The 24,582-nt window shown below is 45.2% G+C and overlaps 1 protein-coding gene across 2 annotated transcripts in view; it reads left to right on the forward strand.

The window, feature by feature from the left end:
* The first annotated feature begins 11,903 nt into the window (after positions 1-11,903).
* Positions 11,904-24,582, forward strand: part of TMOD1 (tropomodulin 1) — a 118,051-nt gene continuing 105,372 nt past the window's right edge. For both annotated transcript variants that reach the window (XM_077475289.1, XM_077475290.1), the window contains exon 1: positions 11,904-12,056. The gene's annotated coding sequence lies outside the window, so the exon portion shown is untranslated. The remainder of the gene's footprint in view (positions 12,057-24,582) is intronic.

Below are 24,582 nucleotides of genomic sequence, written 5' to 3' on the forward strand. Positions count from 1 at the left end.
ATTCAACCAACCAAGCCTTCAATTTCACCTCATGTTGCTACAGAAAAGACATTTTATGGCCTTTATTCTTCTTTTATTTCCAGGTCACAGCTCATATGCATTCCTTTTTTGATTATATTCTTGCATGATTCTCCCATGATTGATTAGAAATTCGTTCATTTTTCAAAAAAATGTCAACATGCCCGATCACTCATATTCGGTGGCTGGACGAATTCCACTAATGGTACAAAATCTGAACAAAGATCCATAATTACAACTTTGAAAGAAAATTAGTTTGGAATTCAACCCATGCATGGCTGGCTTAGGAGTAGATTCCTCACTTTGGAGAATTGCCTCTCAATTCCTGCTGTTTCCACAAGAGAGCAATGGAAATGAAATCTCCACAATAGGACACAGATATTTATGTTCCGTATTGATTGGTGTATAACACGCACTTTTTTCCCCTTAAAAGCAGGGGAAAATCATGGGTGCATGTTATACGCCGATTCCCCGCCGATTGTGAGCCTGTGGGCGGCCATTCAGCTTTCGGCCGCTCTCGGCCGTTCTTGGTGGCCGAAAGCTGCAGAGAATGGCCGAAGGCGGCCAAACATCCGGCTCTGTATCTCGGCAGCGCCGTTTTTAAACGGCAAAGCTGAAAATGAAACTGACGAGGCTGCAAATGACACTGACAAGGCTGCAAATGATGGACAAGGCTGCAAATGACACTGACAAGGGTGCAATGATGGACAAGGCTGCAGATGGACACTGATGAGGCTGCATTGATGGGCATTTAAGTGTAAGTTTTTTTTCCTTAAACTTCCCTCCTAAAACTTTTTTTCCTTAAAATTCCCTCCTAAACTTGGGGTGTGTGTTATACGCCGATAAATACGGTATTTTCTTTTTTTGCTAACGGTGTTTAAAATCCCCTACCCTATCAAAATGTAAAAAAAACAAAAAATTAAAGCCACTGTTGAGATTTAACTGTGCTGATGATGCACTGATCCTGGCACATTGCACTGTTTACTGTTAATTTAGTGGCGGCAATGGGCTTTACTCCTGGAAAGCACGACATTCATATAATGACCTCTGAGCGCTATTCTTTTCAGGGGTGCTTGGAGATCAAGCTGATGGGATGACACTTTCCCAAGAAACATATCCATGACACCCTGGAGCCACAAGAATTGAATTACATTATTTAGAAGACTTTGTTTTCTTTTATTTTTTAATTGTTATCGCAAGCTGAGCAATGGATTTTTCACTTTGTGCAACAAAGGAAGAGTTGGGTTTCTAAAGTACATCTATAGCTAAAACTTTCTGTGTGGTTTTGAAGAGTGGGGAGTAGGGATGAGCCGAACACCCCCCATTTCGGTTTGCACCAGAACTTTCGAACGGACCGCAAATTCATGCGAACTTTAGAACCCCATTGAACCCCACTCCATTGTCTATGGGACTCGAACGTTCAAAATAAAAAGTGCTAATTTTAATGGCTAATATGCAAGATGTTGTCCTAAAAAGTGTTTGGGGACCTGGCTCCTGCCCCAGGGGACATGGGTCAATGCCTAAAATGTTTTTAAAAACGGCCGTTTTTTCGAGAGCACTGATTTTAATGACGATTAAAGTGAAAAAAAAAGTGAAATATTCCTTTAAATATCAAGCCTGGGGGGTGTCTATAGTATGCCTGTGAAGTGCCACGTGTTTCCCGTGTTTCGAACAGTCCCTGCACAAAATGACATCTAACGGAAAAAAAGTCATTTAAAACTGCTTGCGGTTTTAATGTAATATCTGGTTCCGGCGTAATTTGAGGATGGGCAAGAAAACTTGTGTTGCTATGGATTACATAGATGCTCTGTATGCTGTATGGGGGGAGGGTTGAAACTACCGCACACCTGATGTACAAATTCAATCACACCCACCAACAGAAGGAGGAGAGTCTGTCCAAATAAATCTCTCGAGTAGACAGGATTCTGCATCAGATTATCCCAGAAAGTGGTGGCTCGAGCTGTTCATGCTGACATGGATTTCTCGGGTGAAGATAGTGGAACTGAGTCTAAACCGGTGGGATTGGCTCTTCCTGACACTAACAAGCCAGTTGCATAATCAGGCCCAAACACAAATGTATCATGATCTGATGCGAGTGATGGAGACCCAATCGAAAGTCCAGGAATAGGGATGAGCCGAACACCCCCAGGTTCGGTTCGCACCAGAATTTTCGAATGGACCAAAAATTCATACGAACTTTAGAACCCCATTGAAGTCTATGGCACTTGAACGTTCAAAATAAAAAGTGCTAATTTTGCTAATGGCTAATATGCAAGATACTGTCCTAAAAAGGGTTTGGGGACCTGGCTCCTGCCCCAGGGGACATGGGTCAATGCCTAAAATGTTTTTAAAAATGGCCGTTTTGGTGGGAGCACTGATTTTAATGACGATTAAAGTGAAAAAAAAAGTGAAATATTCCTTTAAATATCGTGCCTGGGGGGTGTCTATAGTATGCCTGGGAAGTGCCACGTATTTCCCATGTTTAGAACAGTCCCTGCACAAAATGACATTTAATGGAAAAAAAAGTCATTTCAAACTGCTTGCGTTTTCAATGTAGAATCTGGTTCCGGCAATATGGATGAAAATCATTGAGAAAAATGGCATGGGTAGCCCCCCATGCCCATTACCAGCCCCTTTGGGTCTTGTACGGATATTAAGGGGAACCCCGTACCCATATTAAAAAAAGATAAGACATGGGGCCCCCAGGCCCTATATACTCAGAACAGCAGTATACAGGCGGTGCAAACAAGACAGAGATTGTGTAGATTTGTTGTGTTAAGTAGAATCTGTTTGCAATTTTGAACTGGTACATTTTTAAAGTGTAGCTCCAGTCAAAAAATATATTTTTAAGCTTTTTGGAAAACATAGGGAAGGGTATAATTTGTTTTGCCGTCCATCTTTTTTCATCTCACTTCCTGTTGTCTCCTTCCGTTTGCAAGTATGAGACGTTTGTAAGTTGGATGTTTGAAAGTAGGGGCCTGCCCTATATGCTCTGCAGAAATGGCGGAACAAGGTGTTGGTGTTGCCACAACATTGTAAGCCCTCAAAGTGACTCTTGGTGGGCGCTGGAGCGCCCTGCTATGAACGATTATATCAAGAATTGTAATTACATGCCATTGTTGAACAGTGGTAGAAAAATTGACCTTTGGTGGTTGTGGTGCTATTGCTGGTGCCACAACACTATAAGTCCTCACAGTTACTCTGGGTGGGCACAGGAACGGGCCCTGCTGTGAAATATTATATCAAGAATTGTAATTACATGTTAAACAGGGGCTGAAAAATTGGGCCTTAGGCACTGGTGCTGGCGCCACGACACTGCAACCTCTCCCATATACTCTATTTGTAGTGCAGGAATGAGCCGTGCTGCAAAGCATTGCATCAAAAATTTTAATTAAACGCCCCTGTTAAACAGGGACTGAAAAATTGGGCCTTAGGCACTGGTGCTGGTGCCACGACACTGCAACCTCTCCCATATACTCTATTTGTAGTGCAGGAATGAGCCGTGCTGCAAAGCATTGCATCAAAAATTGTAATTAAACGCCCCTGTTTAAAAATTGGGCTGGTGGCATCACCCAGAACCAAAAATGTTCTTCCAACATATCAGCGGAGGAGGAAGAGGATAGACAATCAACATAACAGGACAGTCACTCAGCATCAGCATAGGCAGTCTTGAAGGGATGTGATATTTCAAAAAAAAAAGTATTCGGTTACATCAGCTTCAGGTGCTTGGTAGCTGTGGGGGATCCAAGACTGATTCATCTTTATGAAGGTCAGTCGATCAACTGAGTCGGTGGACAGGCACACCCTGTGATCGGTAACAAAGCCACCAGCAGCACTGAAGGTGCGTTCCGAAAGAACGCTGGATGCAGGACAGGCCAGTAGCTCAATTGCATACTGTGCAAGCTCTGGCCAGTGATCCATCCTCAAGACCCAGTAAGCCAGAGGATTTTCGGTGGGAAAGGTGTCCAAGTCTGACCTTGCCCCTAGGTATTCCTGTAAATCAGACGCTGACGATGGTTGCTGGAACCAATCATACCTTTGGGGCTGTGGACTAAAAAATTGTCTGAACGCATCGTCAGACGGCCACCTTCTCCACCGCTCCTTCTGACCGATGCCTCAGCAACACGTTGTCCAGGACCAGGAGTTTGTAACCTCCCAGTCTCTGGGAACGCGTTGCACAGACCTTTCTGCAAGGCCTCCCGGAGATGTCTCATCCTCTGCTCCCTCTGCGATGGCAAGATAAGGTCGGCAACCTTACCCTTGTACCGTGGATCAAGGAGAGTGGCCAGCCAGTAATGGTCCCTCTCTTTGATCCGGAGAATACGAGGATCCTTCCGCTGGCTTTGCAGGACCAGGGAGGCCATGCAGCGTAGGTTAGCTGAGGCATTCGGTCCAGAGTCCCCTGGGTCACTAAGGACAACATGATCCGCAGCTACCTCCTCCCAGCCACGTACAAGTCCATGGATTTCTTGGGACTGTAAATCATCCCTACAAGACTGCTACTGAAGCTGAGTGCCAGCCTCCACCTCCATGCTGACACAATCATCCTCCTCCTCCTCCTCCTAGTCCTCTTCCTGTGTGATGGGTGGGACAGCAGGAACACTGTCTGGATAAAGGGGGCCTTGAGAGGCAAGGAAGTCCTCCTCTTCCTGCCTCTGTTCTGCCTCAAGTGCCCTGTCCATTATTCCATGCAGCGTATGCTCCAACAGGTGGACAAGAGGTACAGTGTCACTGATGCATGCACTGTCACTGTTCACCATCCTTGTGGCCTCCTCAAACAGTGACAGGACAGTGCATGCATCCCTGATCATGCCCCACTGGCATGGTGAGAAAAAACCGAGCTCCCCTGACCCTGTCCTGGTGCCATAGTCGCACAGGTACTCATTGATGGCCCTCTGCTGCGTGTGCAGCCGCTGCAGCATGGCCAACGTTGAGTTCCACCTGGTGGGCATGTCACATATAAGGCGGTTCTTTGGCAGGTTCAACTCCTTTTGGAGCTCAGCCAGCCGAGCACAGGCATTAAATGATCGGCAGAAATGCACACAGACTTTCCTGGCCTGCTTCAGGACATCCTGTAAGCCCGGGTACCTGCCCAAGAACCGTTGCACCACCAGGTTAAGGACGTGAGCCACACAGGGCACATGGGTCAGTTGTCCCTGTCAGAGGGCAGAGAGGAGGTTGGTGCCATTGTCGCAAACCACCATTCCTGGCTTAAGCTGGCATGGCGTCAACCACCTCTCAGCCTGCCCCTGCCGAGATGACAAAATATCTGCCCCAGTGTGGCTCCTGTCCCCCAAACAAACCAGTGCAAGCACGGCATGGCATCGTTTTGCCTGCGTACTTGCATAGCCCCTTGAACACCTACGGAGAACCGCTGGTTCCGAGGACAGAGCACTGGAAGAGGCCATGGAGGAAGAAGAAGAGGAGGGGGTGGAGGAGAGAGGTGTGTCACAACCAGTAGTAGCATTTTGGAGGCGTGGTGGTGGAACAACCTCCAACACTACTGCACATTGTCCTGCATCCTTCCCAGCTGCCAGAAGAGTGACCCAATGGGCTGTGAAAGACAGGTAACATCCCTGTCCATGCTTGCTGGACCATGAGTCAGCGGTAATATGCACCTTACCGCTGACCGCCCTGTCCAGCGAGGCAAGGACATTGCCTTCCACATGCCGGTAGAGAGTCGGAATCGCCTTCCGTGAGAAAAAGTGGCGTTTGGGGACCTGCCACTGAGGAACCGCACATTGTACAAACTCACGGAAGGGGGCCGAGTCTACCAACTGAAAAGGCAGCAGTTGAAGTGCTTGCAATTTAGCCAAGCTAGCATTCAACCGCTGGGCATGTGGATGGCTGGGAGTGAACTTCTTTCGACGGTCCAGCAGCTGGGGAAGGGAAATTTGCCTGCTATAATCGGACATGGGTGTACTGCTAGCAGAGTGCCCGGAAGCACTTGGCTGTGACACACCTAATTCTACACCTTCATTCCTCTCAGAGCAGGTTTCAGAGAGGACTAAAGGTCTAGTGCGGTTGGAGATCCCAGCTGATGAGGAGCAAGGAGAGGTCCGCTTTGTTCTTTGGTGTGGGTCTTTGAGGTACACTTGCCAACGAGCTGCATGGCAGGTCAACATATGTCTGGTCAAGCATGTGGTGCCCAAGTGGCTGATGTTTTGGCCACGCGAGATACGCTTGAGACATATATTGCAAACAGCAGCGGTGCGATCTGATGCACTCGTCTCAAAAAAGGCCCACACCAAAGAACTTTTAGAATAACGCGCAGAGGCAGTGCCCTGCACAGGCGGAGCTCTGCGGTGTGATTCAGTCGGTGTGCTGCCCCTAAGCTGGCCCCCGGAGGGTATCCTGCCTCATTGGATATGTGCCTCCTCCTCCTTCTCCTCCTCCTCTCTCCTACCAGGCACCCACGTGGAGTCAGTGCCCTTATCATCCCCTCCCGCTTCATCGCTGGAGCAAACCTGGCAGTATGCTGCAGCTTGTGGAACATGACTGCCAGATTGCTGTCCTTCTTGAGCATCCCTCTTCTCTGCGCTCATGCTACTGCCTTCCTCTAGCTGAGTATCATCATCAGAGCCTACAAAACACTGGGCATCCTCCTGGAGCATGTACCCAACACTGTGCTCAAAGAGTTCAGGGGACTCCTCAGGAGGACGTGGTGGGTCTAGGGAAGGAGTCACTGATGATGACATTGAGACGAGGGAAGACGATGCGTTGGCAGCTACTTTGCTAGTACCCTGAGCCTGGTGAGAGAGGATGAGGAGGATGAAGAGGGCTTGGTCATCCACTCTACCAAGTCTTCTGCATGATGCGGCTCAACGCGTCCAGCTGCCAAAAAGAAGGACAAGCGTGTCCCATGGCCACGTGCTGATGATGACGATGCACCGCGTCCACGACCAGCACTGTTGTCTCTAGACACAAGCCTACTTGCCCTCTTTTATCGGCTCGCACCTGTCTGCCTCTCCTTGTTGGCCTTCCAGACATGGTAATGGCCTGAAGGGAGATGGGAAAACCAGCAATTGGGTAGTGTATATTGTGCTGGAGGCACACAACACCCACTAACTCCTGCAGATGGCTCAATTAGAAAAGAGCTATATAGGTGGATATAATGGTGTATAGTGCGGTCAGGGCACGCAGACAACACGCACAATCTCCTACAACTGACTGCAAGCTCTATTACAGAAGAGCAATATAGCTAGCTATATAGGTGGATATAATGCTGTATAGTGCGCTCAGGGCACGCAGACAACACGCACAATCTCCTACAACTGACTGCAAGCTCTAATACAGAAGAGCAATATAGCTAGCTATATAGGTGGATATAATGCTGTATAGTGCGCTCAGGGCACGCAGATAACGCGCACAATCTCCTACAACTGACTGCAAGCTCTATTACAGAAGAGCAATATAGCTAGCTATATAGGTGGATATAATGCTGTATAGTGCGCTCAGCGCACGCAGACAACGCGCACAATCTCCTACAACTGACTGCAAGCTCTATTACAGAAGAGAAATATAGCTAGCTATATAGGTGGATATAATGGTGTATACTGCGGTCAAGGCACGCAGACAACACGCACAATCTCCTACAACTGACTGCAGGCTCTATTACAGAAGAGCAATATAGCTAGCTATATAGGTGGATATATTGGTGTATACTGCGGTCAGGGCACGCAGACAACACCAACAAACTCCTGCAGATTGCTAACAGCTCAATTACAGAAGAGCAAGAACGCAAAATCAGCCGATGACGAACGGTGTATACTGTGTTGAAGGTACACATAGAACACCCACTAACTCCTACAGACGCCAACACACTACACAAGGCCGCCGCGCTGGCGGCCTTATATAGTGTGGGGCGTGTACTACACAGCCTGAGCTATGATTGGCCACAGGCATCCTGACTGTGGCCAATCATGGCTCTCCTCGCTGCCGGCGCTGTGATTGGCCAAGCATGCGGGGTAACAGTGCATTGTGGGCCGTGAGCGCCACACGAATTTGGCGCGAATGGCCCATAACGTTCGGTATTCGCCGAACGTGCGAACGGCTGATGTTCGAGTCGAACGTATGTTTGACTCGAACACAAAGCTCATCCCTATCCAGGAACAAGAGACTCATCGAGGTGAGCAAAAACTGTACCAGGGGCAAAAGATGCCCCAAGTCTGGCATCAGCCCTCAATTACTCACGGAAGTTCTGAGAGCATTACAAAAACTACTTTTCTCAAAGTCGACGGGAAACTTCACGGGTCCTCAGTGAAGAAGCCAGTTGAGAGTCCCGAGGGGAAACTGGGCTCCAAAGCCAAGAAAAGAGACAATAAAAAAAGGGACGCAAGTCACCTGTTATCTCTACCCCTTCTTTACTCAGGAGGGCTGAATACAAATGCACGCCACACTTTTCACATATTTCTGTGTAAAAAAAATTGAAAACCATTTATCATTTTCCTTCCACTTCACAATTATGCGCCACTTTGTGTTGGTCTATCACATAAAATCACAATTAAATACATTTAAGTTTTTGGTTGTAACATGACAAAATGTTGAAAATTTCAAGGGGTATGAATTTCAGGGGGTACTTTTTCAAGGCACTGTATATATACAGTATATATGCCTTACAACCCCGACAAGAATTGCCGCTAACACTTTCCCAGTGTGTTCACTGAAAACACCACATATATCTACTACAACATGAAATAAGTGCAGCACAATAAGGTAGAAATGTATGTTATACACACACACAGTGGCGGCCCATCCATTAGGGACGTATGGGCCCTATCCATGCATCTGGCCACCATGCAGGACGCCGGATGCATAAATTCCAATGGGGGGGGGGGGTGTTTTTATGAAACACGTGATTACAACCGGAAGCTCTAACACGCTTCAAAAAAGGATGGGCTCGGGGAGCAGAGCACTGCGAACCGAGTCCACCCAGTTGTCTGACAATCGCGAATATTTGGCTGTGGGTGCACTGTTTGCCCCCCCCCCCAAAAAAAGGTACCACTAGTTGCCACTGTACATACATGAATCAAAATTTTAAATATAGTGCATGAGATGGGTGTAGTACAATACCATGTGAATGTAAACTATACTCATTGATCAGACTACACTCTACAGAACTTGTGATCAAAAAGCAAACCTAATAATGTACTTTTTGATCATAAGTTCTACAGAGTGTAGTCTGATCAATGAGTTTAGTTTATATTCACATTGTATTGTGCTGCACCCATCTCATGCACTATATTTTAAATTTTGTTTAATGTGTGTATAACATATATTTCTACCTCATTGCACTGCACTTATTTTATGTTGTAATATACACTTATTGGGAATTTATTTTTTATAGCAGAAAGTAAAAAAATATATATATATTTTTTTCTAAATTGTAATTTTTATTTTGTTTGAAGTGCAAAAAATAAAAAAAGCAGTGGTGATCAAATACCACCAAAAGAAAGCTCTATTTGTGGGGGAAAACTACACAAATTTAATTTGGGTACAGCAGGGTTGCCCAACCACTGGCCCGGGGGGCCCTCCGATGTGGCCTGACATGTCTTGCTCTGAGATGGCAGGTTGGCAAGCCAGATCGCGGGTTCCCGACTGCTGCTAGAGGAAGCAGAGCCGATGCTTCTTGTATTGCATTGGCTCCTTCACAGGTGGAGTGATACCAAATGTATTCCGCCTCTGACAAGAAGCATCGGCTCTGCTCTCTACTGCAGCTGCATGTTTCTGTCACAATTATGCTTGGGGATGGCGTGTTGGGACACAGGAACCCGTGATCTGGGACAGTATCCACCAGTACCAGCCACCAATATCAGTACCAGTACCAACCAGCAGTACCAGTACCAGTCATCAGTACCAGTACCTGCCAGAAGTACCCACCAGCAGTACCAGTACCCACCATCCATTCCAGTCATGAGTACCAGCCAGCAGTATAAACCAGCAGTACCAGTACCAGCCAGCAGTACCAGTATATACCAGCAGTACCAGCCACCAGTACCAGTACCCACCAGCAGTACCAGTCATCAGTACCAGTACCCGCCAGCAGTACCAGTCATCAGTACCAGTACCCGCCAGCAGTACCAGTCATCAGCACCAGTACCCACCAGCAGTACTAGTCAGCAGTACTAGTACCCGCCAGCAGTACTAGCCAGCAGTACCAGTCAGCAGTACCAGTACCAGCCAGCAGTACCAGTGCCCGCCAGCAATACCAGCACCTGTCAGCAATACCCATCTGCAGTACTAGTCAGCAGTTCCAGCCAGCTGCAGGAATCCTGAGGAAAAAGATTGAAGGATGAAGAATGAAGATCAAGGTCAGTTGAGATGCAGGTAAATCGCTGTGCATCAGTGTGAAAGCAGCCTTAGGCCCCTTTCACATGATCGGTCCGACCGGATCCGCCTGTCTGTTTTTCATCTGGACTCAAACGGACTCCCATTCACCTCTATAAAGCGGCAGATGTAAATGGACTCGTGTCCGTTTACACCCACCTATCTGCAATCCAATCTTCTTAAAAAAAAATGAAGGGTGGATCAGAGGGACCTTAGGGTAGAGCAGGTTGCATCCGTGGTTGCTCTACATATGCAGAGTGGACACAGACCTGCCATCCCCCTTTATGCTCATTGTGGCCCGCGCCCAGTTACCAAGTCGATAAAGTGGCCCTCACTCCTCAAAAGGTTGGTCACCCCTGGGGTACAGTGTTGCATGACTGTGCAGTGGTCAGTTAAAGTAACGCTGTGCTGTATCGCAAAAAATGGCCTGGTCATGAAGAGGGGTAAATATTCTGGAGGTCAAGTGGACAACACGTCCAAAACCGAGTTAATCAGGGGTTGCCCGTCCATTAAGGGTGCAGGGGCGTGCCCCCCCCCCATCCATCGCTGCCTCTCCTATCCATGCATCTGACCCCTTTCTGGACACCGCATGGATTCTAGTGCAGAGGGGCTGTTTTTTTTTAAGCACCGATTAGAGCCTGAGGGTGGGCTCGGGTCGCAGAGAGTGCGCTTTGATCCCACCCAGGTGTGTTACAACAGCGTATCAATATTCTCTGTTCTAACACTGATCCTCCTCCCGGCCAATCAGGATGCGGGTTTTGATACCGGTCACCCAATTGGCTGAAATAACAGGCGATCTAATGGATGCCTAGAAGGAGGAGGAGAGGACACTCGGAGCTGACCCACTGCACCACGCTGCCTGCCGGACTGACCAGCAAACAGCAAGGGGAGGGTGCCGCTCAGGGAGGTTGGGTGGTTGTTTGCTGCCCCCCCCCCCCCAAAAAAAATACCAGCCCCCACTGGAGTTAATATACTATCTATACACTATGATATCTCAGCAATTACTTCACCTGGGTAAGATTGGCTTCTCTGGATGTGGCTTTGTATCTTTTCTCCTTTTTTATGATATGAGAAAAAAACAAACTACAAAAAAAAAAAACATTTCTTACTTTCTGTTATAAAACATATCCAATATTTTTTTTTTAAATCAAATGTATTCATAAATTTAGGCCAATATGTTATCCGCTACATATTTTTGGTAAAAAAATAAAACAAAAAAAAACAATAAGCAGATATCGATTGTTTTTTTACAAAAGTTATAGTGTTTACAAACTATGGGATATATGCTGGAATATTTATTTATTTATTTCAAAAAAAAAAAAACAAATACATAAAAAGACTTCATCCAATAAAAGCCTGCAGTAACTATAAACAGCCTTCTCATAGGAACAAAGAACATTCCTGGGGATGCTGTAGAAGTAGACGTTGTGAAAGCCATCACCTGGTATGGCGCCCCCTAGCGGCGCACCCTGTAGAAGCGCAGCCTTCCATCCCTGATAATAAAGGAACACTACATCGGAGCGGAGCCCAGGCGGTGACGTCAGTTGAGTGACAGCTGCAGTGACCGCAGATGCCTGGCGGAGGGTTCAGCTGCTGAGTTGCTCTAACAATACTTGTCCGGGAGGTTGCTGCACACAAGTCCTCCATAAGGACAAGTTCATCCCGCCTCTGTGCTCATCCTCTGCCCTTCAGCCTCCACTGCTTCAGCCAGGGTAAGGATAGATGTGATTTTATTTACAATGGGTGCTATGACTTGTGGCTTTCATACTGAGCCAGGCCATATCTGGTCAAAATATTCAGTTGTCACCAAAGGGGGGACTGTGCGGCTTGTCTATAAATAGAAGACAGTGATCTGCTACATGGGGACAATGCATGTTTGTGTGAGTGTGGAGTGCCTGGGATGCTGGGCACACAGACTATGTCCGATACTGGCATCTAATACTTTCCTATTACTTGTCATCATTATTCCATAACACTTATTATTAAAGGGACTCATCTCCCTCCAATGCTCATCATGTGTTCCTTTCTATGTCTAGTATCCAGCTATCTGGAAGGTGTACATGGCTTTATATACACCCCTATGTACACTAAACTACTTTTAATGAAGCCGTATTAAACCCAAAAAGCAAGCATTTATTATATTGCAGCTTACCAATTCTTAGATGTGATGGCTGCATTTGTTTTCCTTCCTAGGCTTCCTTTCCCTTATTTTTTAACTGGTGATCCAGTCAGTAAGTCTGTTGTTTTTTCAAAAGAACAAGCTCTCTTTCAGATGTATCCATTTACAGCAGGGGTCCCCGAACCTTCTAAGTAGGGGGGCAGTTTACTGTCCCTCTTGACTTTAGGGGGGGCCAGACTGTGGCCAATGGGAGTAGAAAAGGTCAGAGGGAATCCGTGGGAGGAATTGTGCCCCATCATTGGTGTCATTGGGCCCAATTGTCGGTGACATTGGGAGGAATTGTGTTCCTTTGTTGGTGTCATCTTGCCAAATTGTTGGTGTCATTCAGAGGACTTGTCCCCCATCATTGGTGTTGTTTTTCCCAATTGTTGGTGTCATACGGAGGAATTGTACCCCATCGTTGATGTCATTGGGAGGAATCGTGCTACTTCATTGGTGTTGGTGGGAGGAATTGTGCCCCACCATTGGTGTAATTGGGAGGAATTGTGCCCCATCATTAGTGTTGTCTTGCCCAATTGTTGGTGTCATTTGGAGGAATTGTGCCCCACCTTTGATGTCATTTGGGAGGAATCATGCTCCTTCATTGGTGTCGGTGGGAGGAATTGTGCCCCATCATTGGTGTCCTTTTGCCAAATTGCTGGTGTCATTGGGAGGAATTGTGCCCCACTGTTGGTGTAATTGGGAGGAATTGTGCCCCATCACTACTTTGATGTGACTTTTGAAGCGACTTAGTACCAGAGAATGTAAAGTCGCATCAAAGTCACACTCCAAAATCACACTGGAAATTGTGCGACTTTGGAGTCACACAAGCGTGAATGGAGCCTTATCCTAAAAGAAAAAGAATTTGTTGCTGTAACTGTTTATAAAATGTGAGCTGGAGTTTGGCTTCAATTTGTTAGTGTATTTAAATCTCATAGTAAATCTAACACTTCCCTTCTCCCAGGTTGACCATGCTGCTGTCTGCTGTGCCCCCTGTGCTTCTTCATCCAAAGTGGGGGCACTCTAATACAGGAGGTGTGTAAGGCTGGATTCACACCTATGCATTTTTAGTGCTTTTTGCATTTTGCAGATTTGCAATACAGTCCATTTAACATGGTTTCCTATGGAACACGTTTTGTAGTGCAGATCTGCAAAATGCAAAAAGCATTAAAAATGCACAGGTGTGAATCCAGCCTTACTGGCCAGATCACCAGGTGAAAATAGAGGGGGGGGGGAGCATAAAAAAAAATAAAATGAATGCAGCCACCACATCTAAGGATTGGTAAGCTGCAATATATTCAATTTTCTGCTTTGGGTTTATTACAGCTTTACCTATCCCATCATGTAATATATCATAGCTTACCAATCCTTAGATTTGGTGTCTGTATTAGTGTCTTTATGGACCTTGCTTTGTGCACAGGTGCGCTCAGTCATGTTGGAACAGGAAGGGGCCATCCCCAAACTCATCTCACAAAGTTGGGAGCATGAAAATGTCCAAAATGTCTTGGTATGCCAACGCCTTAAGAGTTCTCTTCACCGGAACTAAGGGGCCAAGCCCAATCTATGAAAAACAACCCCACACCATAATCCCCCTCCACCAAATGATTTGGAACAGTGCACAAATCAAGGTCCATAAAGACATGGATGAGTGAATTAGGGGTGGAGGAACTTGACTGGCCTGCACAGAGTCCTGACCTCAACCCGACAGAACACCTTTGGGATGAATTAGAGCACAGACCGCGAGCCAGGCCTTCTCATCCAACATCAGTGCCTGACCTCACAGATGCGCTTCTGGAAGAATGATCAAACATTCCTATAGACACTCCTAAACCTTGTTCCCAGAAGATTTGAAGTTATTATTGCTGTAATGGGTGGGCCAACTCAATATTGAACCCCATAGACTAAGACTGGGATGCCATTAAAGTTCATGTGCGTTGGAGCTGCACAATTAATCGTCAAGAATCATTATCGCAATCTTGACTAAAGTGTTTCATAATTCTTTCTATGCAAAGAATTCTCTCTGCTCTTCTGAAGCCACAGCCATCAAAAGAAAGGAAGATAAAAACTGGGCAGTCTCCCAAGAATCAAAACTTTCTTTATCAGTTTAACTTAAGTATAAACACTGTAACAATTTGTCAATGGAATAGACTTTGTGTGTAAGTGAAAAAAGGTTAACTACTTAAACACTAAGGCTCGGTTCACACAGGACGCGGCACGACTTGCAGCGCCGCGACCTGTCGCGACCTCAGCGGCGACTTGCAAAACGACTTCTGTATAGAAGTCAATGCAAGTCGCCCGAAGTCGATGCAAAAGTAGTACAGGAACCTTTTTTCTAAGTCGGAGCGACTCGAGTCGCTCCTATTAGAACGGTTCCGTAGTACAGAACGGGGGCGACTTGTCAGGCGGCGAAGTCGCCTGGACAAGTCGCCCCTGTGTGAACCAAGCCTAAGAGCCTGTTCACACTGAGGCAGCATGACTTGCAGCGCGACTGCCTCAGGCAACTGGGATCCGACTTTAGCGGCGGCTTGTGAAATGACTTCTGTATAGAAGTCAATGCAAGTCGCCCCAAAAGTCGTACAGGAACCTTTTTCTAAGTCGGAGCTACTTGAGTCGCTCTGATTAGAATGGTTCCATTGCACAGAGCGGGACGCGACTTGTCAGGCGGCTAAGTCGCCTGACGGGTCACCCCTGTGTGAACCGACCCTAAACCTTTTTCTGACATTTGTTGGTTTCAAGTTAAAATCTCTTTTTTTTTTTTTTTGCTAGAAAATTACTTAGAACCCCCAAACATTATATATTATTTAGTAGACACCCTAGAGAATAAAATGGTGGTTGTTGCAATATTTTATGTCGCACTGTATTTGCGCAGCGGTCTTTCAAATGCAATTTCTTTGGGAAAAAAAAATGTTGAAAGCTGGGAATAGCTGAGAGTAGGAGGCGGGACGCAGCAGTGGGACAGAAGGACAGGGCATAGTACATACATCATGTGTACCTTAAAGAATTTTTCTTGGGCTTGTGTAGCATGCCCAGTGTCCTAAACTACTTAATGTGTTTAGCTATATATATATATATAAAAAAAAAATAAAAAGATGCTAAAGGTTTAATACTACTTTAGGGAAAGATGAAAAATAGCAAACTTACTGGTCAGATCACCAGATAAAAAAAAAAACGAAAAAAGGGAAAACGAATGCAGCCACCGCAGTTAAGGATTGGTATCATACAATGTTAATTTTTATAACATTATATAAATTAATACCATTTTAATTTTTATAACATTCTATATATTAATACAATGTTAATATATGAATACATGTTGGGGTTTGGATACTTAATAAGATTGATCTCATGCTGCCGATAAGTGTTTAGTGAGGCTGGCCCGTAAAATGACGCTTGCTCATTGACAACCACTGGTAAATCTGGCAGTGCTCAGGATGTAGTTTAGTAAGGATTGCCAATGAAATACCTTAGCTGTTCTAAATAATTCCAAGTAAAAGGACTGTGTACAAATTGGACACCGGTGTTGAAAAGCACACATTGGAGGTTATTTACGAAAGGCAAATCCACTTTGCACTGAAAGTGCACTTGGACGTGAAGTCGCTATAAATCTGCGGGGTAGATCTGAAATGAGGGGAAGCTCTGCTGATTTTATCATCCAATCACGTGCAAGCTAAAATGCTGTTTTTTATTTTCCTTGCATGTCCCTCTCGGATCTACAGCGACTTTATTTCCAAGTGCACTTGCAGTGCAAAATGAATTTTCCTTTAGTAAATAACCACCATTGAGTATCAAATATTTGTATTGGTTCCATTCACCTTTTACAATGTTATAAACGAATGTCCTCACAAACAGTTTATAATGCTGTCGTGGAAATGCATGTAATCCATGTCACTTTCAGCCTTTTGGTATAATGCATCGTAGTACGTCCCTGTTTCCTGTATCTTCCCAAGTAACACAGACATGACAACCATCCTTACATCCTTAGCTCCACAGCTCGACTGTCCTGACAATCGTAGCAATCTTTATTTATATAACAATAGAGCTTGGTTGCTTTCACAATCAGCCAATCAAGCACAGGCAAACAGGAGGAGTTATACAGATCTCAACCAATGAACAATGATTAGGGGAGTCTTATGGGCGTGTCTGGGCAGGGGCTGTGTGTATGATTTCCCGCCCCCTGTCTCTGTAAGGCAAGAAAGACGCATGGCTGGCCTTGAAATCATGGAAGCTGTCCCCAACCATATCAATTCAAAGACTGCCGTTTTTACTGTTGGCGTGAATCCTTATTCTACATTGTTCAGAGAACAATGCATACCTGGATTATTCTATCATTCCTGAGGATGGGAGATTATCTGCAGGAACATGCCATAGTCCCTCCATGTGCTGATCAGACACACAGGGGCACACAAGCGTACATCCTGCATAACTGATAATGTATTTGCAGAGTGAACACATCCTTCCCAGACGATTGTCTGTGCATTGCGCAGGGGCCCTTCGCTGGCAGACATATCCCGCCTCTGCAAACACTTCTCTGCATCCTCAAGAAGCTTTCCACTACCAAATGGGTCTTAAAGGGGCGTTCCGTCCGCTATTTTTTTTTTTTAAGTCAGCAGCTACAAACACTGTAGCTGCTGACTTTTAATAAGGACACTTACCTGTCCAGCGAGCCCGCGATGTTGGCCTCCCGAGGCCGATCCATCCATCGGATCGGCTGCCGGCGCCTCCATCTACTGCGCATGCGCGTGTCACGTGGCGCTTTGTGAATGGCCCCGTTGTTTTCTGGGACACACACAGAAGGCAACGGGGTCGCTCGCCGAAGAGGAGGAAGCGCAGCGGAATAGGAAGAGGCAGATTAGGAAGACTGCCTAGCAACATTGGTTTCAGGTAAGTAAAAAAAAAATTTTTTTTTATATTTATTTTTATATTTTTTTTATATATTTTTTTTACATTTTGTAAAGAATTTTAATGCCATTTTTTATTTTAGGGTGGCCCTCCACTTTAACCACCATCAGTCTGCCCCAGTCAGCTTTTTTAGAGCGGGTTGCAGGAGAACTAACACTGGGAGACACTGTGACAATACATATTAAATACATCTTCATAAAATTTCCGCAACCAATATGTTTTTTTTTTCAGCCTAGCTGAACTTCTGGCTAGCATTTGCAAGCACAGTTAAGATTTCTGTGTGTGAACCTGTCAACAGATTAATTATTTTACATTTTACAGCCCTTTTTGTGATCCAAATACCTCTGCCAGACAATACTGCCAGGTAGCCTGGATCAGGGCCCACTCCAGGCAGTGATATGGGCAATTAAAGTGTTTGTGAAGGCAAATCGTATTTATTTATTACAGGTTAGAGCTGCACAATTAATCGTTAAAATCGTGATCTCGATTCAACCCACCTGATGTTCTCTATTGCAGAGTTTGCCATATATTAAGTAGAGAGACTTATCTGCTCACTCAGCTGTCAAAAGAAAACATCTTGGCAGTCTGCCAAGTTTTTAACATGAAACATTGTAACTAACTCTTCCTTCTTAGATCAAAGAGATAGAATTTCTTTGTAAAAAAAAAAATCCAGGTTGTCTGCCAAATTTTAAACAATGTGTAAATGTAGGAAGTTTAACCACTTAAAGTCTAAATCTTTTTCTTAAAACTTGTTTCTTTAGTTAAAATCAATATTTTTTGCTAGAAAATTACTTGGAACCCCCAAACATTATATATATTTTAGCAGATACCCTAGGGAATAAAATGTCAATTGCTGCAGTATTTTATGTTGCACTGTATTTGCCCAGTGGTCTTTCAAATGCAATCTTTTGGGAAAAAATACACTTCAATGAATTTAAAAAAAAACAAAAACAAACAGTAAAGTAAAGCACAATTTTTTTGTTTTAATGTGAAAGATGATGTTACGCTGCGAGAATCATGAGAGAATCGTGATCTATCTTCTAACCAAAACAATCATTATTCTCATTTTAGCCAGAATTGTGCAGCTCTATTACCGATATTAATATACTGCTGATAATTTGACATCTCTGTCCCAGGCACCTTTATTCCAGGACACTATAGTGTCCGGGAATGAAACTAACACAGCCAGCCACCCTACTAGCTACATTGTACTAACTTGTTGCTAGCACTGCCTGCTGCTTGGCATCTAGTAACCAGTGACATCACGCACACACAGTGAGGCCTCGCCATTCAGAGCGGAGGAGGCCTAGTGCTAAGCTCCACCCACCTCCTCCTCAAACTTCTCCAGTCCAGCTCCATGGCATGCTCAGCCTCACAGGGAAGGACTTGATGGTGGGAAAATCGGAGGAGCCCAATGGTCTGATCGGGCACCTGCCAGTATCACCACAGGACTTTGTTGTTCCTCTGGCTGGGAGATGGACTGGAGGATCTCCGCCTCTGCCACACTTCTGCTTCTTCCCCTCCAGTCCAAAGATCATCTGATCATCTTCTGTATGCTGAGATCAGCTGCCTGACTTCTCCTCCCTGCCCTACTGAGGGGCCTGAGAGAGAGATGATATCGGCCTAATGGCCTAATCACTGGGGGGGGGGGGGGGGGAGTGCACCGGGAGGCAGCTGGTCAGAGAGTTCTCCAGGCAAGAATCTAAGAAAGTGAGTCCCCCCACGACCCCACCTAATCATATACCCCCCGACCTGGTCATGAACCCCACCCACCTGGTCATAAACCCCACTTACCTGGTCACAAACCCCACCCACCTTGTCAAAAAAACCCCACCTGGTCATATACCCCATCCACTGAAATACATTTTTGCAGATTTTTACAATTTTACTGCATGTATTATTAATGAAAAACTGTCAGTCACACCTGAGCCCCCGTTGGCTAATTGAGCACAAGCTACACCCCTGACATCACCACTTGAACTTAAAGTGGAGCTATTTTCACTTTTCAGTCCAGCGTTGTGGTGTCCTGTATCTCCCACATACCTCTTCAAGGTATTGATCGCTGGCCAAGTTGGCTGTCCCTATATGACATCACTCCCGTGCATGCGAATTTCAGTCAGCTTTGGCATTGCCAAATTTCTACGGTGAACTGCATGTACGCAGCTCACTGTACAGTGGTGGACAGGCAGGTAGGTGACTTTATTTCAGAAGAGACACAGCATGTCTCTTCTGCGTTAAAAATCCTGCAAGTTTGCCCATTTTTTTTTTTTTTTTTTTTACATAGAGTTCCACTTTAAAGTAGTATTGCAGTCTAAATCTAACTAGTCTTAAAACTGTCCCCTTAGCACTTCTAACACCTGTGCTGTCTAACCTGTGTAAAAAAAGATGTATATACTTAACTATTTTCAACCCGCTCCAGTCTGGTCACATGATCAAGCTGGAGCCAGCGCTGCAGGGAAGAGAAGGGTATGCCAAAAACAGATAGGACATGGGAGACAATGGGGGGAATTATTGCTCCCAGAATTCCTAGCCATTGTCAATTACTCTCTACTCTTCCCTGCAGCTGCTACTGGCTGACACAAGGATTCTGGATGGAATTGGGCTGAAAATAGGTAAGTACTGTATATACATCTTTCTTACACAGGTTAGTCAGCATAGGTGTTGGGGCGGGGGGGGGGGGGAGTATTAAGACTAGTTATGCTTTGGCAGGAATTCTACTCTAAACACAGGGGGAAAGGGGGGTGATTTACTAAGGGCAAATAGGCTGGGGAAGGGAAGTTGCACTTTGCAAGAATATTTACCCCATAGTTAATGTGGTGGTGTGCTACTGACTTCCATCATCTAGTCAGTGGCAAGCAAAAATAAATTTTTGGCTGTGGCCTTCTTGAGTAGAGACAGATGATTTATGTAGCATTGATTTCCTGGAATCCCTTGCCCTCAGCTCAGGCATGCAGACAGGAGGGTGTGCTTAGCTGAGAAAACCACTCTTCCCCTCCTGAATACTCCTGGGATGTAAAATATAATGTGCCCAGGCCTGGAAACCAGGAAGTAACTGAAGAAATGTAAAAGACAAGTAAATATAATATACTTTCCTATCTATATACTAATGCTGGCAGCTTAAAGTGTTATTAAACGCACAATGTAAAATCAGTCTGTAGATGCAGTAAAGCATGCTTGTTATACTCACTGTGGAACGTAAGGGGTTAATCCTCTGCATTATGTAAAAAGGCTGTTAGATCCTGTCTTCTCTGATCCTCCCCTCCTTTCAGTGACTCCTAATCATTTCCTGATAACACAGAGCCTATGGAGTCAGGCTGCACATGCTCAGTTTGGTGTGTATTGCTAGAGAGTTTTTTTTTCTTTGGAAAATGCATGTGATCAGCACAGGATCAATCAGTACTGTCCAGACAGAGGGTCAATGGTCCTGCAGTCTCATAGGACAGTCAGAAAACTCCTCCTGCAAGCTTTAACCAGTGCCTGGCTGGACGCTGATAGAAGTCACAAGACTACTCTAACTGCTGATGAGAAAAGGTATTTAGCAGTTTATATTTACTAAAATAATTGCATTTCCATGTTCTGTGTACTGTGGGAGACCAGATATAGTGAATGCAGGCTCCTGGGTTAAGTAACACTTCAAGGATTAAAATAGTCAATGCTGTTTGAGAAAACGAAGTTCCGCTTTATCCTTCATAATATTTCCTAATGTAACAAATTTCACTTCAAAAGGTGCACTGTGCATGTTTCTGCAATAGTACAATACACAAGTGTGTTTATTCTGTCATTTACATGTCAACAAGGGAGTCGTAAAAAGATTTTCCTTTTTTTTTTTTCCCTTTCTTTTATCCCTATTTTATTATGTTAGAGGTATATGCAGGAAGAATGAATATGTGTGAAAGTAATGAGTGGGTGTGAGATGTAGGAAGAGTGTGGGTAACAAGTGGTTATAATGTATTATTAAAGATATGGATTTAATAAGAAAATAAATACAATAATAGATTAATAGAGGTTTAATATGATGAGGGAACTGACCAATGATGTGATGAGGACAATAGAAAGTAATCCATATAGAGTAATAGTCAATATGTGAATGTGTAAATGCCGTATAAAAATTTGTAAAAAATGTTTTGTTTAATAAAGATAGAAAAAAAAAAAAAGATTTTCCACTTATGGTGCTCCATAGTTATACCCGATCTACCCATAACTTTATAGAAGTAATAAATAATATAAACTATATTAATCAAATAACTATTCAGTTTTCTGTAGGGGGTTGTATGCCTGCTACTTTTATGTAATATACAGTATCCTTCTAACTTACTATCTGTGCACGTATATATAGCTTTAGGGCCATCGTTTACGTCATGAAGATTATTCTACTCCACAGGCATCACTTCACAAATCATTGCCAGTTTTGCTGTGCTTAAACCAAAGAAAGAATGTTTACATAAGACATCTATAAAGACTTTTTTAGACATATATAGACATATTATCATATGGCTAAATGTATTTTGTGTGCACTTTTGACGGCAGCTCTAATAAATGTCATACAAGTAATTAATGGTTTGGTGGTTGTTGGGGTAGATGAGTATGAGTCATGGTACGGTCTACAAAATGAAAACCAAATTTAGACAAGACTTCTGTCTTCATCATCTGTTTAGGACACTTAGAACTTTTTAGATAACAGTGAAAAAATGGTAGGCTGTGTTTGTGGCAGAATGACACTATACATTCCCTTATCTGCTAGGAATGTCAATCTAATGCCAGCCATAGATGAAGCGTGTAAAAAGAAATTCAATCCGGATGGCCGCACTCAAGTGATAATTTCTTTGTTGGTTAAAAACCATACAGCAAGACATGGCATCAAAAGCTAACATGTTTCACACCGTAACTACTGGTGCTTACTCATTATTATTATTTTTTGGGCCCAGACACCTGGAGCAGGTCCTTTTCTCTTGTTTGTCTATTTATCTAGATCATAGATGAAGCGTGGTTGCACGAAAGAAAAACTCTTGATTCCCCCATCAACACAGTCAGTGCTGATGGGTTTATCCCAATACCTTATGGAGCCTGACTGGAATACTCCCAGGACGTTGCTAAGTGAGGCCTAGTCATCCTCCACCATCACAGGAGTGAGCTCTCAAAATGCAGAGCTCAGAGCTACTGCATCAAGGGAGAGAAAGAGCATATGAGGGGTTTGAATCAGAGAAAGAGCTCACTCCTGTGATGGTGGAGGTGAGCAGTGACGATTAGGCCTCACTTAGCCACGTCCTGGGAGTATTCCATTCAGGCTTCATAAGGCATGTAAATGGCCTACACTTATAGCAAGGGTATTCTTCATCTTTAGTCAGAGCTGCTCAGTTTGTTTTTATCCCCGGCGCCCCTTACCTACATAGGCAGTTTTGTGGTAAAGGTGAACTATACCTTTAAGCACCTTTATAAAAATACAAAAGCACATTGTATATGGAAAACTTGATCATAAAAATTGTCATACAAAAAAAGGCAGAGACACATACCAACCAATGGGATATCAATAATCTTTTCTTATTTCTAAGGTGAAGGTAGAATAAGGTATGGTCATAACCCCATTTTTTGTCCCTTCGCTTTCTGTCCCATAACAAAAACAGAAAGTGAGAGGAAATCCCTTCAAAATGAGAGGAAATCACCAGGGTCACAGAACTAGTGTCTCCATTGGAAGATTCAGAATCAGCAGGTGACGGAGCAGAGAGATGACATCATCTCTCATCACCCGGCGCCCGCCCTGCAAACTGGCAGTTCCGCCCTCACTCACTGTGCAGGCAGCAGAGAGATTACATCATCTCTCTGCTGCCTGACTCAGACTGGGAAACAGACGTGACAATCCCCATTCCCCACCTTAGCAGGAAAGTGACAATCCGCAACTTGTGGCAGGTGACGTGGCAAATGGACAATCTACAGTGGGTGGCAAGTGATGTGGCAAGTGGACAATCTGCAATGTGTGGCAGGGGACATGGCAAGTGGACAATCCACATCAGGTGGCAGGTGACGTGGCAAATGGACAATCCGCAATGGGTGGCAGGTGATGTGGCAAGTGGACAATCCGCAATGTGTGGCAGGTAACGTGGCAAGTGGACAATCCACAACGGATGGCAGCTGACATGGCAAGTGGACAATCCGCAACGGCTGGCAGGTGACGTGGCATGTGGACAATCCGCAACGGGTGGTAGTTGACGTGGCAAGTGGACAATCCGCAATGGGTGGCAGGTGACATGGCAAGTGGACAATCCACAATGGATGGCAGGTGACGTGGCAAGTGGACAATCCGCAACGGGTGGCAGGTGACCTGGCAAGTGGACAATCCGCAATGGGTGGCAGGTGACATGGCAAGTGGACAATCCACAATGGATGGCAGGTGACGTGGCAAGTGGACAATCTGCAACGGGTGGCAGGTGATGTGGCAAGTGGACAATCCGCAACGGGTGGCAGGTGACGTGGCAAGTGGACAATCTGCAATGGGTGGCAGGTGAAGTGACAAGTGGACAATCCGCAATGGGTGGCAGGTGACGTGGCAAGTGGACAATCCGCAATGGGTGGCAAGTGGACAATCCTCAATGTGTGGCAGGTGAGGTGGCAAGTGGGAAATCCACAACGGGTGGCAGGTGACATGGCAAGTGGATAATCCGCAATGTGTGGCAGGTGATGTGGTAAGTGGACAATTTGCAACGTGTGGCAAGTGACAATCTGCAACTTGTGGCAGGTGACGTGGCAAGTGGACAATCCGCAATGGGTGGCAGGTGACGTGGCAAGTGGACAATCTGCAATGTGTGGCAGGTGATGTGGCAAGGGGACAATCCACAATGGGTGGCAGGTGACGTGGCAAGTGAACAATCCGCAGTGGGTGGCAGGTGACAGGGCAAGTGGACAATCTGAAACTTGTGGCAGGTGATGTGGCAAATGGACAATCCGCAACTTGTAGCAGGTGATGTGGCAAATGGACAATCCGCAATGGCTGGTAGGTGACATGGCAAGTGGACAATCTGCAATGTGTGGCAGGTGACGTGGCAAGTGGACAATCCGCAATTGGTGGCAGGTGACGTGGCAAGTGGACAATCTGCAATGTGTGGCAGGTGATGTGGCAAGTGGACAATGCGCAATGGGTGGCAGGTGACGTGGCAAGTGAACAATCTGCAACAGGTGGCAGGAGACGT

Source organism: Lithobates pipiens, unplaced genomic scaffold (genome assembly GCF_037356315.1).
Source record: "Lithobates pipiens isolate NorthernLeopardFrog02 unplaced genomic scaffold, aLitPip1_a1.2 Scaffold_13, whole genome shotgun sequence".
NCBI lineage: Eukaryota > Metazoa > Chordata > Amphibia > Anura > Ranidae > Lithobates > Lithobates pipiens.